The following is a 20,172-nucleotide window of genomic DNA, read 5'->3' as shown; positions in this document are numbered from 1 at the left end:
ATAGACGATGTCTGATACTTGTTTCTATGATCAATTGTAGTTGATTTTGTCTAATATGTGGGTAATTTTTAATTTTGGTATTGATAGGACTTGATAAAGTGTCTGTTAGAGCTTATGATTGAAACTCTAGATTGATAGCGTGAATTTTGTCACTGATATGAGAGGTCTGCTTGACAGTGTATGATCGACACTCCAAGTGTTTGATAGGATAAGATTAACCTTCCCATGTTGATAAGAGTTTAAGATCAAAAATCTCGAATGATAGCGTGACTAATGTCACTAATAGGATAGGCTAAGATGAACCCACTTGATTGGATAAGATTTTATGATCGAAACTCCCGAATGATAGTGCGACTTTCATCACTGATAGGATAGGCTAAGATGAACCCACCTGATTTGAGAATATTTTATGATCAAAACTTCCAAATAATAGCATGACTAACATAAATGATAGGATAGGCTAAGATGAACCCACCTAATTTTATAAGATTTTATGATCAAAACTCTTGATTGATAGCATGACTTGTATGACTGATAGAGGCTCAATGATATTGATTAAGATCTAACACATAGCTAATAGAAAACATGTTTGATTTATGTCAAGATGATTGATCCATTTGATAGATAGAACTGATATGGTGTTGATATCTTGATTGTTGGCATCATTTGGTGTGTTGATGTCTCGAGAGTGATACTCAAAGATGTTTTCCATGAGGAGAGATCTCACAGAAGATGATAGAGTGATTATTGTTATGTATGGCTTATCTCACATCCTATTCATGTCATTTTATCAAAAGAATAGGGCTCTATTGACTGCATTAATAGAGAGGTGGCATAGTGACCATAACACCTTTCATCTACCAACTTGAGAGATTACAGTGACACCAGAGGATGTATATCGGACCCTATGGATTCTTATGATAGGCGATGGAGGCACAGAGGCACAAAGGCAATTTTTGGGTGATCCACATATCAGTGGATATTCGATCACGTGGCAAGATATGGTTGATCAATATGCACCACTGCCTTTGGTGCTAGAAGGTTTTATTAGTGGCTTCATCTATCTAGATAAGAGGTCACATGGTTTTTCCATCGGATGGGGCCATGTATTGCTGCAGATGGTGGGTCATATCATGGTTATTGGAAAGGTCATGGTCAAAGAATTTAATGTGTGAATATTGTAATATCATTCAGGTAGAAGAGTTGGTCAATCATTGGTGATCGAGTTGGATTCAAAAGAGGATTTAGTCCTCTAGTATTGAGCTTAGCCAAGACTCTAATCAGGCTTGGTAGATGTTATTTCTAATAGTTCACTCTATTGGATTGTTGTCCATTTAATTTGAGAAGGTTGTAGCCTCTCTGTAGTCAATGTGACTCTTTTGTAATGAGTAGTATGCTCTAGGTAGTGTGCCTTCTTGCAAGTGCATGCCCCTCATTGTAACACATACTTTCTGCAAAACTATCATCTAACTGTGGGTAAGATTCTCACCGTGGTTTTTCTCTTTCTGGGTTTTCCATGTACAAATCATGGTGTTATGTGGTACGGTTTCTTTGCATTGATTTTCTGGTTAAATTGTTAAGTTGGTTTTTTTACCGGTATTTGTTCCTATCGGCATTTGTATGTGCTTTGCTGGTACTTCATTTGTTTAAGGTCATATTGTGGATTAAAATTTATAATCTATTAACAATTGATTCACCCCCCCTCTGAGTTGTTCACCGTTTATCCTAACAATTGGTATGAAATCTTTGGTCCTCTTTTGCGGAAGCTTAGCCTCTTGAGGTAGATCCTATGGCAGCTAACACTTCTAATCCATTGGCAACTATTTTTAGAAGAGAAATCCCTAACCTTGATGGAACAAATTATGGGATATGGAAGATCACGATGGAGACTCATCTTAGATGTCTTAGCAAGGAAATTTGGGAGATCACTAAGAAAGGATACATACCTTATGTTCTGACATCTGGCAATCTTGCTCCTATAGAGTTAGAGAAGCCCTCTTGTGTGCACTTAGTGATCTACAGATTATGGGATTGAATGACAAATCATCGCCTAAGGTTATATAGGACAAACTGCAAACTCTAAATGAAGGTGACCCTACTGTCAAAATTGATAAACTTGCTGGTTACCAGGTAAGATATGAAAATTTGAAGATGGAAGATAATGAAAGAATTGTTGTGTTTATGGAAAGAGTAAATGAGATTGTGTTAGGATAACCGGTGAACAATTGAGAGGGGAGGGGGTAAATAGTAGCTAATATATTATAAATTTTAATCCACAATATAACCTTAAACAAATCAACTTAATAATTTAAATAGAAAACCAATGAGAAGAAACTATACCACATAACACCATTATTTGTATGTGGAAAACCCACAAAGGGAAAAACCATGGTGGGAATCCTACCCACAGTCAGATGATACTTCTACAGAAAGTATGTGTTATAATGAGGGGCCTACACTTGCAGGAAGACACACTTCCTAGAGCGTACCGCTCATTACAAAAGAGTCTCACTGACTACAGAGAGGCTACAACCCTCTCAAAATAAATGGACAAAAATCCAATAGAGTGAACTATTGGAAATAGCATCTACCATGCCTGATTGCAGTCCTCATTAAGCTCAATACCAAAGGACTAAAGCCTCTTTTGAATCCAATTTGATTACCAATGATCGACCAACTCCTCTACCTGAATGATATTACAATATTCGTACATTAAATTCTTTGACCATGACCTTTCCAATAACCATGATACTTTACAAAGAGTTTCTCCCTCTTATTTATACAAACCCTAAGGCCTAAACCAATTAGGTCGGCCACCTAAAGATGTTACAATAAGATCATTACATAATTTCATTTATAATGATATGCCATGTCGACTCAAGACCAAAACAACAATAACCAATCTGTAAAACATCTTGAAGTATCCAAGTAATGTGTAGAGTACACTCTAGCATAATACGTGTCCATAACCTAGATAGGTACCAGACCTATCCTGGGTCCACCATGCCAAAGAAAAGTCTTCAACTATGATCAACAAACATCTTTAGCATCCTGAAATCTATGAAGAAGCTGCACAAACACCAATTGTGCATCTTGTCACAATTCCTCAATGAAAGCTATGTCAGTAAAGCCTTAAACTAGTGCCAGTAAGGGTTTAACAAAGTGAATGATAACATTCAATTACCAAGACAATACCAACTGACTAAAGCATGTTCATGGAGCATATAACACATGAAATCAAATATACTGCACTGATTCGAATATGTCGGATGTGTCAACCAGATAATCTCTTTTGTCGATAACACTAGATCTTCTATCGATAACCTATCTGCCGATAACCATCCATAATAGTTAGTGTTGACATCAATGGAAAAACATCAATGCAACACATAATCAATTCATCCATAATGCCAATAACATCTAAGTGCCAAGAAATGCCAAACAAGTCTCCCCCTGTGGAAGACAACCAGTCAATCAACAACTCTCTCCCTATGAATGATATCTCTATAAGGTTCTCAATGTTTTTCACAGTACTATCACTCCCCCTTTGACATCAATGCCAAAAATCTAACAAAAACACCTAAGCAATGATATAAACCTCTAAATCTCAAAGCTGACTACTCCCCCTGAGTAGTAGCACCACTCATCAGTACCGGAATGAATAATGTCTCTGATAATACATGCGGGACTAATGACAAACTCCATCAATTAAGTCTCTGTCAGGGGGCATAAACCCCTAACCTGTGTCTAAGATATTCAAATGATTCTTTAGATAACGGTTTAGTGAATATGTCTGCAATTTGTTCTTTAATGTTCACATAAACCAATTTGACTTCCTTTGCTTCTACCTTTAGAGTGAAATACGGGATTCTTAGACATGTAAATAACTATATAGTTATCATAGTGGATAACTACTGGTTCACTACAATTAACTCTAATATCCTTCAACATTTGCTTCATCCATAAAACTTGAGTGCAATTAGTTGCTGCTACAACATATTTAGCTTCTGTAGTAGATAAAGAAATGTATGACTATTTTTTTTCTTATCCATGAAACCAGTTTCTTTCCAAGAAAGAAAGGTCCACCAGAAGTGCTCTTCCTATAATTAGTACCACCTACCCAATCTGAGTCAGTATATGGACGAAAAGTGAAATCATCATCTCTGAAATACCATAAACCATATTCTGTTGTTCCTTGTAAATACCAAAATATTCTTTTTACTGCACATTCATGATTTTCTTTAGGATTACTTTGATATCTTGAAACAATACTTACTGCATTCATAGTGTTAGGTCTAGTCTGAGTTAGATATAATAGACCACCAATCATAGATTTATACCTTGTCAGATTTACCGGTGAAGAAGTATCCTTGATAGATAATTTCTCACTTGTAATCATGAGAGTACTTACTAGTAATCCTTGTTAGTTTGAGTAATCTACAAACCTAAGAAAAATTTCATCTCACCAATCATGGACATTTCAAATTCATTTTTCATGTTGTTAGCAAATTCCATGCACAGTTTATCTTCTCCTCCAAAAATCATATCATCAACAAAAACTTCAATAATCAAAATATCATTATTAGTGATTTTATAATATAGTTTACTATCGGCACTGCCTTTAGTAAAACCAAGCTTCACAAGATATTTATCCAACCTTGCATACCAAGCTCTAGGAGCCTATTTCAAACCATATAAAGATTTCTTCAATCTTCAAACCATATTTTTATCATCTATTAGTGAAAATCCATTAGGTTGCTCAATTTAAACTTCTTCCTCAAGCTCACCATTCAAAAATGCACACTTGACATCCATTTGATAAACCTTATAGTTCTTATAAGTTGCATAGGCAAGAAATAGTCTAACAACTTCAATTATAGCTATAGGTGCAAATGTCTAACCATAATCAATTCCTTCCATTTGTGAATATCCTTTACAAACCAATCTAGCCTTGTTCCTTATAACTTATCCATCCTCATTTAGTTTATTTCTAAAAACCCATTTAGTTCCAATAACATTCTTATTTTTAGGTCAGGGAACTAAAGACCAAGTTTCATTCTTCTCTATTTGATCTAATTCATCTTTCATAGACTTTAACCAATGTTTATCCTTACAAGATTCAATAATAGTTGCCGGTTCAACTTGAGAAATAAGACATACCTCTTCATTTGCCAGTTTTCTTCTTGTCATAACTCCCTTGTTTGTATCTCCAATAATTTGATCTTCATAGTGATTTAATCTTACATACCTTGTTGTCTTCTGAACTTTAGGTTCACTTCTCTGATCATTAGTCATAGTCAAATTTCTTGATTGTGTCAGTGTAACTATTTCATCTTCCTGTACCGGTTGAGGTAATGTCAATTCTATTATGACCATTTCCACTGCCGGTTCCCTGTCATATGATATAGAATGATTTATGTACTGTTCATCCACTTCCACATTATCACTCTCAATAATTTTCTGCAATCTTTTGTTATAACATCTATAAGCTTTACTCTAAATTGAATAACCAAAAAATTACCCCTTCATCACATGTAGGATCAAACTTTCCAATTGAATCATCTCTTTTGATATAGAATTTACTTCCAAAAATTCTAAAATACTTAATAGTAGGTGTATGTCTAAACCATAGTTCATAAGGGGTCTTACTAGTTTCACCTTCGATGTGAACTCTGTTGAATGTATAGACTGTTGTACTCACTGCTTCTCTCCAGTAGATATGAGGCAATTTGGCTCCCATTATCATAAATCTAGCTGCATCCAACATAGTTTTGTTCTTTCTTTCAACTACTCCAATTTTTTGAGGAGTCCTAGGTGCAGATAGTTGTTTCTTGATTCCATTTGTCTCGCAATAACTATTAAATTCATGAGAAGTGAATTCACCGCCATGATCTGATCTTAGACATTTGCTTTTTAGTCTAGTTTCTATTTCAACCTTCACTTTAAAGATCATGAATTCTCAAAAGCTTAAGACTTCTCCCTCAAAAAAGTCACCCACAACATTCTAGAATATTCATCAATAATCAGCATGAAATACCTATCACCTTGAAAGCTTCTAGTCCTTGTTGGACCACATAAGTCAGTGTGAATAAAATAAAGTACATCATTAGATTTATCATGTATGCTTTTGAAAGAAATTATTACTTGATTACCCCATTGACATTCCTTACATTCCAGATTATGAGGCTTCACAATCTTAGGTATATCTTTAACTGCCTTAGTTGAACTGATCATAACAATGCAATCAAAATTAACATGACACAACCTCTTATGCCATCACCAACTCTCATCCATATGAGCAATAAAACATGTCTTATTACTAGTGTTCAAGTGAAAGATGTTACTTCTAGTCTGAAAACCGGTTGCAATTTCCAAACCCATATTGTTAACGAGTTTGCATTTTCTATCTTTAAACTAAAGTTGAAAACCCTTATCAACTAATTGACCAACACTTAAAAGATTATGCTTCAAACCTACTACATAATAGACATTATCAGTATCATTCTTTCCATCCAAAGAAATAATACCTCTACCTTTGATCATACATGCCTTTTCATCTACAAATCCGACTTGACCACCATTTTATTCTTGTAGGGACATAAATTTCCCTTTATCTCTAGTCATATGTGGTGCAAGAGCACCTAGTTTTGAGTCCAGTTTCTAAATTTTGGTGTGTTTTTTTTCATAGGTTCGTTTGGAGTGGTGATTAAGAATATTCTCTTAGGTATTCATATGTTTTTGTAATTCTTTTATAGGTTGAATGTCCTTAGGACAATGCATTTGCTCAATTTTGGCTTATAAGACCTTGTAAGCCTAAAATGGAAAAATCTTGCATTTTGATGAAAAATGCATTGAATATCCTTATTTGGCATTGGGACATGTTAATGTAATGATTTTTAGTCATCCTAGATGGTTTGGAGGAGAAAACAAAGCATGTAAGGCAAAAATGCACTTTTTGGCAAAAGTTGTCAAAGTTGCTTGACAACTTTTTGCAACGTTGAGCAACTTTTTCCATTTTTGAGCAAAGGGTTAGTTAGGAAATTTATGGAGAGTTAGTTAGGATAAAAATGACATATAAAATCTTTGAGAATGAATGTAATGACATTGTTGAACATCTAGAGTTGATTGGAATACAATTTGAAACCATTTTTGAAGTTTTACATTGTATTTTACAAGAATTAGAGCAGCAGTCCATACCTAATGGATTGATTGAATTGTTATACTTATTTTGTTGTTTTTTATATATTATTTTAGTGCTCAAGAAGAAATTTGATTAGTTTATTTGAAAATTTGAATTGAGTATTCAATTTTGCAAGCTCTCGGCCTAAGTAAGGGTTTGAGAGGCCCAAGCATGGTTCTAGCTTGAAGTCCTTGAGTTATTCTCAATACCCCTTGGGACTCAAGCCATGGAACCTTTGTACTATGTATATAGTTTTTATTTTCCTTTGGAGGTCATGGAAAGGAAAATGAGCATCATTTCCTAGGCGAGCTCAGTCATAGCCCAGTTAGGAAATGAATGAGATTATGCAATTGTTTGCAGGAATGAGAAGGTTTGTTATTGTAGAGTGTTTGGGATGAACAAGTGATGTGTGACAGAACATATGTGTGAGTTTTTAGGTGTGGAAGATCAAAGAAGACCCTAACCCTTGGAAAAAGACCAAAACAAGCCCAAAACCACCTAAAACAAGCATTTCTCAGGTTCTGTACCTGTACAGTCAGACTAAGATTTCTAAATTAAGAAATTGGAAAGTACTTCCAAAAGGTTATCCTAATCAAAAAAGAGTTTGTGTGGGTCTTTAGGGAAATTGGGAGAAAATCCACAAAAACCGGCTAGGTAGGGCTAATTGGGGCTCTAGGGCAACTAGGCCTAGAAAATAGCAAAAGGAAGGAGTGATGGGGAAAAGAACCAAACCCTCACTCAAAACCAATTGATTTCCCTTGAAAAACATCTCAAACACCTACTACAACCTCTGCAAGCACTTTTTAGGAGTTTTTAGAGTGTAAGGTTGGATTTACCCTTGTCAATCTCAACCATGCTTGAGGAACCAGTGAGCAGATGTGGATTGGGAGAACTCCTAGAGAGTTGAGGTGTCTAAATTGGTTAGTACACCAGAGGAACAATGAATGAAGCCAAGTAGGATAACACCTGACTACCCTTAAAGAAGGAATTAACTCACTTTGAGGATATCTGCCCATCATAGTAGTATCAGAGCTTCCAAGATTTGAGAAGAAGCCAGCATATGACAGACACTGAATTAGTAGGAGAAAATAGTTTAAGGATGGTGACCAATGCAGAGCTAGCAAAGAAGGTAGTAGACCAAGAAAAATAAAATAGGCTCCTCAGAGAAAGATTACTACAACTGGAGAGCAAACTAAACACAGTTGAATATAAAACTAAGAAAGTGACAATTAAGGTCAATGAGGGGAAGGGCAAAGAAGTTGTAGAAGAGGATTGGACTCCTAAACCAGACCCTATTCTACCTGAATAACCTTTCCTTAAAGAAGTTAAATCCTTAGGAGGAAAATCCCTAGAAGGAGTGCCACATTTTTGTGGAAAAATGGAGCTTGAAGTAGTCCTGGAATGGATAGAGGGATTAGAGAATCACTTTGAATGTGATGGAATCAGTAAGGCACAAAAAGTGAAGGTGGCCAAGTCTAGATTGAGAGGGGAAGAATTGATTTGGTGTAAATTTATTCAAGAAGAGAGGCAAAAAGAGGGCAAGAACCCCATAGCTACTTGAAGGGCATGTTAGCCAAGGTGAAAGAGGCATACATCCCTGAAGATTATGAAATCCAGTTGCACAAGAGGAGACACAATTTGAGGCAAAGAGACTTGGATGTGAGTAGCTATGCTGAGGAATTTCAGAAGTTGTGTCTGAGATTGAAGGTAGTAGAGGATGAGAACATCAAGGTAGCTAGATACTTAAATGGGTTGAGATGGAATATTCAAGAGGAATTGAGCTTCTTATGCCCCAACACCATGCACAAGTGCTATCAGTTGGCACTAAGAGTGGATGAAAAGAGAAAGAAGAAACAAGAACAAAGCAACAAAGGCATAGGTAGGGGAAGACATGGAAGAGGTTAGAGAGGTAGTTTTGGTGGAAGAAGTGTATACCAAAGATCCCAAGGGGAATCCAAGTTGGTTGAGAAAAGTGGAGATTCCAATAGCAAGAGCGGCTATAGAGGAAGGGGATCTAGAAACTCTAGTAGAGAAAGGTCTAGTGGATAGGGAAGAGGATCCTATTTTGCCACCATGAAGTGCGACAACTGCCATCAACTTAGACACCCGGCCTATAGGTGCCCTGAGAAGTCTTCTTCATCCCAAGGAGGTGAGAGGAGAGTAAATTATGCTCAAGAGGATGCATAAAACATGAAAGCATAAGAAGTAAGTTTAGATTCAGAGGTTGGAGAGAACCTCATGATAAGGAGAGTCTTGATAAAAGAACCGGTTAAGGAGGAACCTAGCCAAAGGAGATCTTTGTCTAGAATAAAATGTAAGATCATGGGAAAGGTATGTAGAGTGGTAGTGGATTCAGGATCCACAAACAACATAGTGTCAGAGGAAGTGGTGAGTAAGCTCCATTTGCCAATAATACCACATAGTGATCCCTATAGAGTTACATGGCTCAACATGGGGCAACATGTTCTTGTAAATGAACAAACTTGGGTTGAGTTTACCATTGGAGGTTACAAAGACAAAATCTTCTGTGATATCTTGCCCATGGATGCTTGCCACCTACTCCTAGGTAGGCCATGGTAGTTTGACAAGAAGACAATACATTTTGGAGAGAAGAATGTGTATACCTTCCAAATGGATGGAACCACCTAAAAAATCTAGTCCAAAGGAGACCGAGTAGATGGAAAATCCAATAGTCCTAATGTACTGTTGGTTGGTGAGAAAGAGTTCATCAACACACTCAAGGAGGGAGAAGGAATGGGCTTTACCATTGTTGTGAATCCAAAAGAGGACATCAAGGAGAAGAAGGTGAGCATTCCTAAAGAAGTGCAACAGGTTCTAGATCAGTTTGAGGACATCATTAGTTATGGAACACCAGCTACATTGCCTTCTCAACATGCCATAAGTCATCAAATTGACTTTATACCCAGAGCTAATTTACCCAATAAGGCAGCTTATAAAATGACACCGAATCAAAACAAGGAGATAGCCAAGCAAATACAAGAACTCCTAGATAATGGACTAATCAAGAAGAGTATCAGCCCATGTGTAGTACCCACCATTTTGGCTCCAAATAAGGGAGGTACTTGGAGACTTTGCACTGACTCAACAGCCATAAACTGGATTACCATCAGATATAGATTTCCCATCCCAAGAATTGGAGACTTGATGGATTGTTTGAGAGGTACTGAATACTTCAACAAGATAGATATCAAGAGTAGTTACCACCAAATCAGAATAAAGGAGGGTGATGAACGGAAGACAACCTTTAAGACTACAGAAGGACTCTATGAATGGCTTGTTATACCATTTGGACTCACAAATGCTCCTAGCACATTCATGAGGCTCACAAATGCTCCTAGCACATTCATGAGGCTCACAAATGAAGTACTCAAGGACTACATCGGTAAATTTATTGTTGTTGACTTAGATGACATCTTAATTTTTAGCAAGTTTAAAGATGAGCATCTTAAGCATATAGAAATTGTCTTGAGTACACTATGTGATGAACAACTAACCATCAATTTAGAGAAATGTGAGTTTATGAAACATGAATTGGAGTATCTTGGGTTTGTAGTCTCAAGAGGTTATTTGAAGATGGATACCTCTAAGGTGGAAGCCATAATCATTTGGCCCACACCTAGGACAACAAGTGAAGTGATAAGTTTCCATGGCTTGGCTCAGTTTTATAGAAAGTTCATCAGAGGGTTCAGTGAAATATGTGCACCCATGCTTGAGACAATCAAGGGAGGTGTGAGAACCAAGTTTGTATGGAACAAGGAAGCACAAATAGGTTTTTACCTCTTGAATACAAAGGTGGATACTCAACCATTACTTATCCTACTAAGCTTTGACAAACTCTTCACAATTGAATGTGATGCAAGCAACATAGCGGTTGGAGTAGTTTTGAGTCAAGACAATAGACCGGTTGCCTTCTTTAGTGAGAAACTCAATGATGCAAAGAAAAGGTATTCATCCTATGATTTGGAATTGTATGCACTTGTTTGATCACTTAGGAAATGGAGGCATTATTTTCTACCTAAGGAATTTGGGGTTTACACTGATAATCAAGCTCTTAGCTTTCTTAATTCACAAGAAAAGTTAAACCATAGGCATATTAAATGGGTAGAGTATTTGCAGTCACATAACTTTACCATCAAACACAAGAAAGGACAATATAATAAGGTAGATGATGCATTGAGTAGGAGGTTACTAACAGTGCAAGAAGTGTGGCTCAAAAGGATTGGAGTGGATAGCTTCAAGAATTTGCATGAAGAAGATGAAGATTTTGCTGCTGCCTACAAGGTTTGCCAAGGGTTTGGAAACCATTTTCACAGTGAATATGCAGATTACACCTTGCATGATGGCCTTTTGTTCAAGGGAGGACAACTATGTGTTCCTAAAGGGTCTATGAGGGAAAACTTAATGCAAGAGAAGCATAATGGATGCTTGAGTGAACATATTGGTTTGAACAAGACTTTGGAACTTGTCCAATGATTCTACTTTTGGCCTAAAATACAAAGAGATATCAGAAGATATATGGATAAATGTGTGGTTTGCCAAAGATCTAAGGGTACATCTTCCAATGCTGGTCTTTATCAGCCTTTACCTATTCCCAACCGACCTTGGGAGCATGTAAGTATGGACTTTGTGGTTGGTTTGCCAAAAACCAAATCAGGTTTTGATAGCATCTATGTTGCGGTAGATAGGTTTAGTAAGATGGCTCATTTAATTCCATGGAAGGTCACTCATGACGCTAGCCACATTGCTCACTTGTTTTTCAAAGCAGTTATTAGGATTCATGGTTTACCTATCAGCATTGTGTCAGATAGAGATGCAAATTTTATTGTTCATTTTTGGAAGACTATGGCAAAGATTAGGTACTAATTTGTCTTTCAGTTCAGCCTATCATCCCCAAACTGATTGCCAAACTAAGGTGGTCAATAGGACACTTGGGAATCTACTTAGATGCCTAACAAAAGAGTATGGTCAAGCTTGGGATCAGATCATCCATCATGCTAAGTTTGCCTACAATGATAGTACAAAAAGGTCCACCGGTAAAAGTCCTTTTGAAGTGGTGTATGGCATTCATCCTAGAGGAGTTTTGGAGCTCAAAGATGTGATAAATATGGGACATCAGGGTGGACATGCCTTGGATATGGCCCAATCAATGCAAGAGGTTCATGAGAAGGTTAGGACAACCCTATTGGACACTACTCAAAAGATCAAAGACAAAGTGAATGAGAAAAGGAAAGATATCCAATTTGTTGTTGAGGATATGGTGATGGTTCATTTGAACAAGGCAAGACTTCAGAAAGGTGTCCCTAGTAAGCTTCATATGAGGAAGATAGGTCCTTGAAAAGTTTTGGCCAAGTATGGCAGTAATGCATACAAGGTAGACTTAACCAGTGATATGGCTTTGTCACCCATTTTCAATGTGGCATATTTGGTGTAGTATAAAGGCACACTTCCAATAGAAGATAGTATATTTTCAAAGGTTTGTCAAGAACTTTCAGAACTTCCCTTACTAGCTACACTCATTCCCCAAACTGAGAAGGTGTTAGATTCTAGAATTTTGAAGAAAATAAGACATACCACCTACATGGAGCACTTGGTCAAGTGGAAGTACCTTCTAGCATCAAAGGATACTTGGATACCTGAGGCAAACCTCTCTAAGCATGGAGTTCCATTTTCTTTGTTGCCTCAAGAAGTCACTTGACTTCTTTTCTTTGGTGGAGTATGGTGTAGGACCACCTAGTTTTGCATCTAGTTTCTTCATTTTAGTGTATTTTTTTTATACGTTGGTTTGGAGTGGTGAATAAGAATATTCTCTTAGGTTTTCATATGTTTTTTTAATGCTTTGGTAGGTTGAATGTCCTTAGGACAATGCATTTGCTAAATTTTGGCTTATAAGCCCTTGTACGCCTAAAATGGCAAAATCTTGCATTTTGATGAAAAATGCCTTGAATAGACTTGTTTTGAATTAGGACATGTTAATGTAATGTTTTTTAGTCATCCTAGATGGTTTGGAGGAGAAAACAAAGCATGTAAAGCAAAAATGCACTTTTTGGCAAAAGTTGTCAAAGTTGATTGGCAACTTTTTGCAACTGTAGACACCTAAAAATGGTCAACGCTTGCGGAGTCATACTTTAACATTTGCACATTGCCTCATTTTAGGTTTTTGCATCGCATTAACATTTATCCTATGATTCGCACTTGGTTTTTATCATTTGCGAACATCGAGTCATTCTTCTACATTCTTCAGTTATCTCGCTCTCGAATTTGGTCTTGTCGACAACACTATCCAGTCATGATTTTAATCGATTCTATCTTATTGCATCAATGTGCTTTCTCATTTGTCATTATTTTGGACATCATCAATCTTAATTAGGGTTTTGTCCTCCTGTCAATCTTGCGATCGATTTGTCATCGATCGTTGTCCTCTTATCAATCTTGTCATCTGGCGATCGATTTATCATCAATCCTTATCATTTTCAATCTTGTCATCTGGCGATCGATTTGTCATCGGTCATTGTCATGTTCGATCTTGTCATTTTGCGATTGATTTGTCATCAATCGTGGTCATTTTCAATCCTGTCATCTTGCAATCTATTTTGTCATCAATCCTTGTCCTCTTGTCAATTTTGTCATCTTGCGATAAATTTATCATCGATCGTTGTATGTCTCAATTATGTCAATTTGGATCAATTAGTCATTGTTCCTCATCAATTGGTGCATTTTCTCAATCAAATCATTTATCACATTGGTCATTTATCAATTTAAAATCATGATCGATATCAATTATCTTCAATCAAGACCTAATTGTCATTCTCGCATTGCTAATTCATCTTCTAGGGTTTCGTGATTTCATCATTTAACCTTGTGTGTCATTTCTTCCTTTAGGATTAATAAATTGTTTATTTATCCTAAGTCTTCTCATTGCAATTAAATGTTCATTTAATTGGCTAATTATTCCTCTTTGTGAATTAATTAATAAATGATAAATTATTAATTAATTTACCTAATTTCTAATTTCTATCAATTTCTTAATTCCTAAATTCTTAATTCTCTAATTTCCTAATTTTCTAAATTCTTAATTTCATTTCCTCCTATTTCTCTCCTAAATTCATGGAAATGACATAGAAATTTGTCATAATTTTTCATAATTGACAATCAATCAATTTTTGACATAGAAGTTGTCATAATTTGTCATAAATTATCAATCAACAAATTTTGCATAGAAAGTGCATAATTTGTCATAATTTGTCATAATTTGTCATAATTGACATAATTGATTTGCAATTTCCATTTGAATTGAATCATGCTAATTTGATCCATCTCTCCAATTCTTCTATAAATTGGATGATTTTCATCAATCAAAGCTAATAATTGGTAATCAGACTATCAAATTTCTAGTACTCTTGATCAAAAATCTTGTCTACTTGCTTTCAATCATGTATGTGCACTTGTAGGTGAGATCCACAACCAAACCATTTGAAGAGGAAAGAAGAACAATGGAGCCACATGAAGGAGCATTCAAATCACATCTTTGGTTTGCATAATCTTTGCTTTTGAATGTTTTTATTTCATGTCTCTATTGAGTGTTGTTTAGGATCGATCATTACATTTTTGCTTTTGTGATTGGGCTAATGATTAATATGTTTATATTGCTTGTGATGATTTCCTATTTCCTAGCTACAGCAACATATAGCAACTTTTTGCTTTTTTGAGCAAAGAGTTGGTTAGGAAACTAATGGAGAGTTAGTTAGGACAAAAATGGAATATTAAATCCCTGAGAGTGAATGAAATGACATCATTGAATTCCTCGAGTTGATTGGAATACAATTTGAGACCATTTTTGAAGTTTTACATTATATTTTACAAGAATTCGAGTAGCACTCTGTACCTAATGGATTGATTGCATTGTTGTACTTAGTTTGTTGTTTTTTATATATTCTTGTAGTTCTTAGGAATCAATTTGATTAGTTTATTGGTAGGTTTGAATTGAGTTTTCAATTTTGCAAGCTCTCGGCCTGAGTAAGGGTTTGAGAGGCCCAAACATGGTTCCAACTTGAAGTCCTTGAGTTCTTCTGAATAGCCCTTAGGACTTGAGCCATGGAACCTTTTTACAGTTTATATAGCTTTTATTTTACTTTCAAGGTCATTTAAAGGCCAATGAGCATCATTTCCTAGGCGAGTTCAGTCATAGCCCAGTTAGGAAATGAATGAGATTATGCAAGGGTTTGTAGAAATGAGCAGGGTTGAATTTGTAGAGTGTTTGGGATAAATCCGTGATGTGTGGTAGAACATATGTGTGAGTTTGGAGGTGTGGTAGATCAAGGAAGACCCTAACCCATGGAAAAAGACCAAAACAAACCCAAAACCAGCTAAAACAAGCATTTCTTAGGTTTTGTACCTGTATGGTCTTACTACAATTCCTAAATTAAGAAATTGGAAAGTACTTCCAAAATGGTATCCTGATCAGAAAAGAGTTTGTGTGGGTCTTTGCGGAAATTGGGAGAAAATCCACAAAAACCGGCTAGGTAGGGCTAATTGGGGCACTAGGGCTACTAGGCCTAGAAAATAGGAAAAGGAAGGAGTGATGGGGAAAAGAATCAAACCCTCACTCAAAAAAAATTGATTTCCCTTGAAAAAAATCTCAAACACCTACTACAACCTCTGCAAGCACTTGTTAGGAGTTTTTAGACTGTAAGGTTGGATTTACCCTTGTGAATCTCAACCATGCTTGAGCAACCAGTAAGCACATCTGGATTGTGAGCATTCTTAGAGAGTTGAGGTGTCTAAACTGGTTAGTAGACTAGAGGAACAATGAAATAATCCCACTAGGATAACACTTGACTACCCTTAAACAAGGAATTAATTCTCTTTGAGTATATCTCCCCATCAATATGATATGAGAATCCACTATCAATTACCCATTCATTTTTATCTTCAACTTTTGCTACCAAGGCCTTCTCTTCATTCTTGATAGCTAGTTCTGGTTCATCTTCCTTCAAACCATAGAACACTAATTCTTTTCAATTTCTAGATCCACTAGCAGAGTCTTTTGTCGATTTATCTCCAGAGTCATCACTTACTCCTTCATCATCCGCTATGTAGCACTATTTATACTTCTTGAATCTATATCTATTCTAGTTAGGCTTAAAAGTTTTCTTAACTCTTTCCTCAAACCTTGCATTCCTTTTAGGACATCTACATGCAGAATGGCCAATCTTATTACATGCAAAACATTTAAAAGGTTTTTTTCCTTCATACTTACTTCCAGTTGGACCTTTAGGTATTCTCTAGCAAATAAGGCTTCAAGTTGCTCAAGCTCTTCATCTTCTTTCCTCATGTCTTCCAATTTTTTTGCATATAGGGCTCTCCAATCACTTTTATCGGTAGATGTTGATGATGATGCATGAAAAGAAAGTTCAGACTTTACAGCTCCAGAAGATCCAAATTATTCAGGCTCAAAAGAAGATAATTTCCCAATCAGAATGTCTCTATTAACTAAAGTCTTTTCCATTGTTCTTAACTCATTAATAGCAGTTGCCTTCATCTTGTAAGCTAGTGGAAGGGCTCCCAAGACTTTGGAAACAATTTCATCTTCACTTATAAATCCTCCACAACATTGAAATCCCATAACAATCTCATTTACTCTTTCCATAAACACAACAATTCTTTCATTATCTTTCATTTTCAAATTTTCACATCTTATGCAGTAACCATCAAGTTTAGCAATTTTGACAGTAGGGAAACCTTCATTCAGAGTTTGCAATTTGTCCCATATAACCTTAGCTGATGTTTTATCAGTCAATCCCATAATCTGCTGACTAGTATGTGCACACAAGAGGGCTTCTCTAGCTCTGCAATCATTGTCAATGTTCTTATCCAAGTCTCAAGGAGTAGGATTGCTAGATGCGAGAGCATAAGGTGTGTATCCTTTCTCAATGATCTCCCAAATTTACTTGCCAAGATATCTAAGATGAGTCTCCATCCCAATCTTCCATATCCCATAGTTTGTTCAATCAAGCTTAGGGATTTCCCTTCTAAACATAGTGTCGGTGGATTAGAAGTTTAGTAGCCATAGGATCTACGTCAAGCGGTTAAGCTTTTGCAAAAGAGGACCAAATCTCTGATACCAATTTTTAGGATAACCGGTGAAAAACTGAGCAAGGGGGGGTGGGTGAATCAGTTGTTAATAAATTAGAACTTTTAATCCATAATATAACCTTCAAATGATGTCGATAGGAACAGATACCAGTAAATAAAGAAATTTAATAATTTAACTAGAAAATCAATGCAAAGAAACCATACCACATAACACCATGATTTGTACATGGAAAACTCAGAAAGAAAAAAACAACGGTGGGAAGTCTACCCACAGTCAGATGATACTTCTGCAGAAAGTATGTATTATAATGAGGGGCCTACACTTGCAGGAAGGCACACTGCCTAGAGCGTACTGCTCATTACAAAAGAGTCTCACTGACTACAGAGAGGCTACAACCTTCTCAAAATAAATGGACAACAATCCAATAGAGTGAACTATTGGAAATAACATCTACCATAACTGATTACAGTCCCATTTAATCTCAATGTCGGAGGACTAAATCCTCTTCTAAATCAAATTCTATCACCAATTATCGACCAACTCCTCTGCTTGAATGATATTACAATATTTGCACATTACATTCCTTGACCATGACCTTTCCAATAACCATGATACTTTGCAAAGAGTATCTACCTCTAATTTATACAAACGGTAAGGCCTAAACCAATTAGGTCAGCCACCTAAAGATATTATAATTAGATCATTACATAATTTAATTTACAATGATATGTCATGTCAGCTCAAGACCAAAAAAACAATAACCAATCCTTAAAACATCTCGAAGCATCCTGGTAACATGTAGAGTACATGCTAGAATAATACCAATCCATAACCTAGATAGGTAGCAGACCTATTTTGAGTCCACCATGCCAAAGAAAAGTCTTCAAGCATGATCAATGAACATCTTCAACATCCTAAAATCTATGAAGAAGTTGCACCAACACCAATTGTGCATCCTATCACAATTCCTTAATGAAAGCTCTGTCAATAAAGCCTTAAAGCAGTGTCGGTAAGGGTTTACCAAATTGAATGATAACATCCAATTACCAAGCCAATACCAACTGACCAAAGCATGCTCATGGAGAATATAACACATGAAATCAAATATACTTCACTGATCCACATATGCCGGAAGTGTCAACCAAATAATCTCTTCTGCTGGTAAGACTAGATCTTCTACTGGTAACATATCTGTCGGTAACCATCCATAACAGCTAGTGTTGGCATCAATGACAAAACAGAAATGCAACACATTATCAATTTATCCATAATACCAATAGATTGTTGTGGGAATTCAATGTTGTGGAGGATTTCTAAGTGAAGATGGAATTGTTTGCAAAGTCTTGAGATCCCTTCCACCAGCTTACAAGATGAAGGAAACTACAATTAATGAGTTAAGAACAATGGAAAACACTTCAGTAAATAGAGACATTTTGATTGGGAAATTATCTACTTTTGAGCTTGAAGAATCTAGATCCTCTAGAGTTGTGAAGTCTGAACCTACTTTTCATTCATTACTATCAACATCTACTAGCAAAAGTGATTGGAGAGCCCTATATGCAAAAGAATCAGAAGACATGAGGAAAAAAGATGAAGAGCTTGAGCAACTTGAAGCCTTATTTGCTAGAAGATTACCTAAAGGTCCAACTGGAAGTAAGTTTGAAGGAAAAGCACCTTTTAAATGTTTTGCATGTAATAAGATTGGTCATTTTGCATCTAGATGTCTTGAAAGGAATGCAAGGTTTGAGGAAAAAGTTAAGAATTTTTTTAAGCCTAACCAGAAAAATATATATTCAAGAAGTCTAAACAGTGCTACATAGCGGATGAGGAAGGAGTAAGTGATGACTCTGGAGATGAACTGGTAGAAGACTCTACTAGTGGATCTGGAAATGGAAAAGAATGGGTGTTCTGTGCTTTGAAGGAAGATGAATGGGAACTGACATTACCTCAACTGATACAAGAAGCTAAAATAGTTACACCGACACTATCTAAAAATTGGACTGTGACTGATGATTAGAGCTATGAATCTGAAGTTCAGAAGACACCAAGGTATGTAGGATTAAATCATTCTGAAGATCAAATTATTGGAGATAGAAACAAGGGAGTTATGACAAGAAGAAAACTGACAAATGAAGAGGTATGTCTTATTTCTCAAGTTGAACCAGCAACTGTTATTGAATCTTGTAAGGATAAATATTGGTTAAAGGCTATGGAAGATTTTTAGATCAAATAGAGAAGAATGAAACTTGGTCTTTAGTTCCCCAGCCTAAAAATAAGAATGTTATTGGAACTAAATAGGTTTTTAGAAATAAACTGAATGAGGATGGTCAAGTTATAAGAAACAAGGCTAGATTGGTTTGTAAAGGATATTCTCAAATGAAAGGAATTGATTACGGTAAGACATTTCCACTTGTAGCTAGAATTGAAGTTGTTAGACTATTTCTTGCCTATCCAGCTTATAAGAACTATAAGGTTTATTAAATGGATGTCAAATATGCATTTTTGAATGGTGAGCTTGAGGAAGAAGTTTACATTGAGAAACTTGATGGGTTTTCACTGACAAATGATAAAGATATGGTTTGCAGATTCAAGAAAGCTTTATATGGTTTGAAATAGGCTCCTAGAGCTTGGTATGTAAGGTTGGATAAATATCTTTTGAAGCTTGGTTTTACTAAAGGCAGTGCTAATAGTAATCTATATTATAAGATCACTGATAATGATATTCTGATTATTGAATTTTTTGTTGATGATATCATTTTTGGAGGAGAAGATAAATTGTGCATGAAATTTGCTAGCAATAGGAAAAATGAATTTGAAATGTCCATGATTGGTGAGATAAAAAAATTCTTAGGTTTGCAGATTACTCAAAATAACTAAG

This window comes from Cryptomeria japonica, chromosome 10 (assembly GCF_030272615.1).
Source record: "Cryptomeria japonica chromosome 10, Sugi_1.0, whole genome shotgun sequence".
In the NCBI taxonomy this organism is placed as follows: Eukaryota; Viridiplantae; Streptophyta; class Pinopsida; order Cupressales; family Cupressaceae; genus Cryptomeria; species Cryptomeria japonica.
This window is presented reverse-complemented; position numbering follows the sequence as displayed.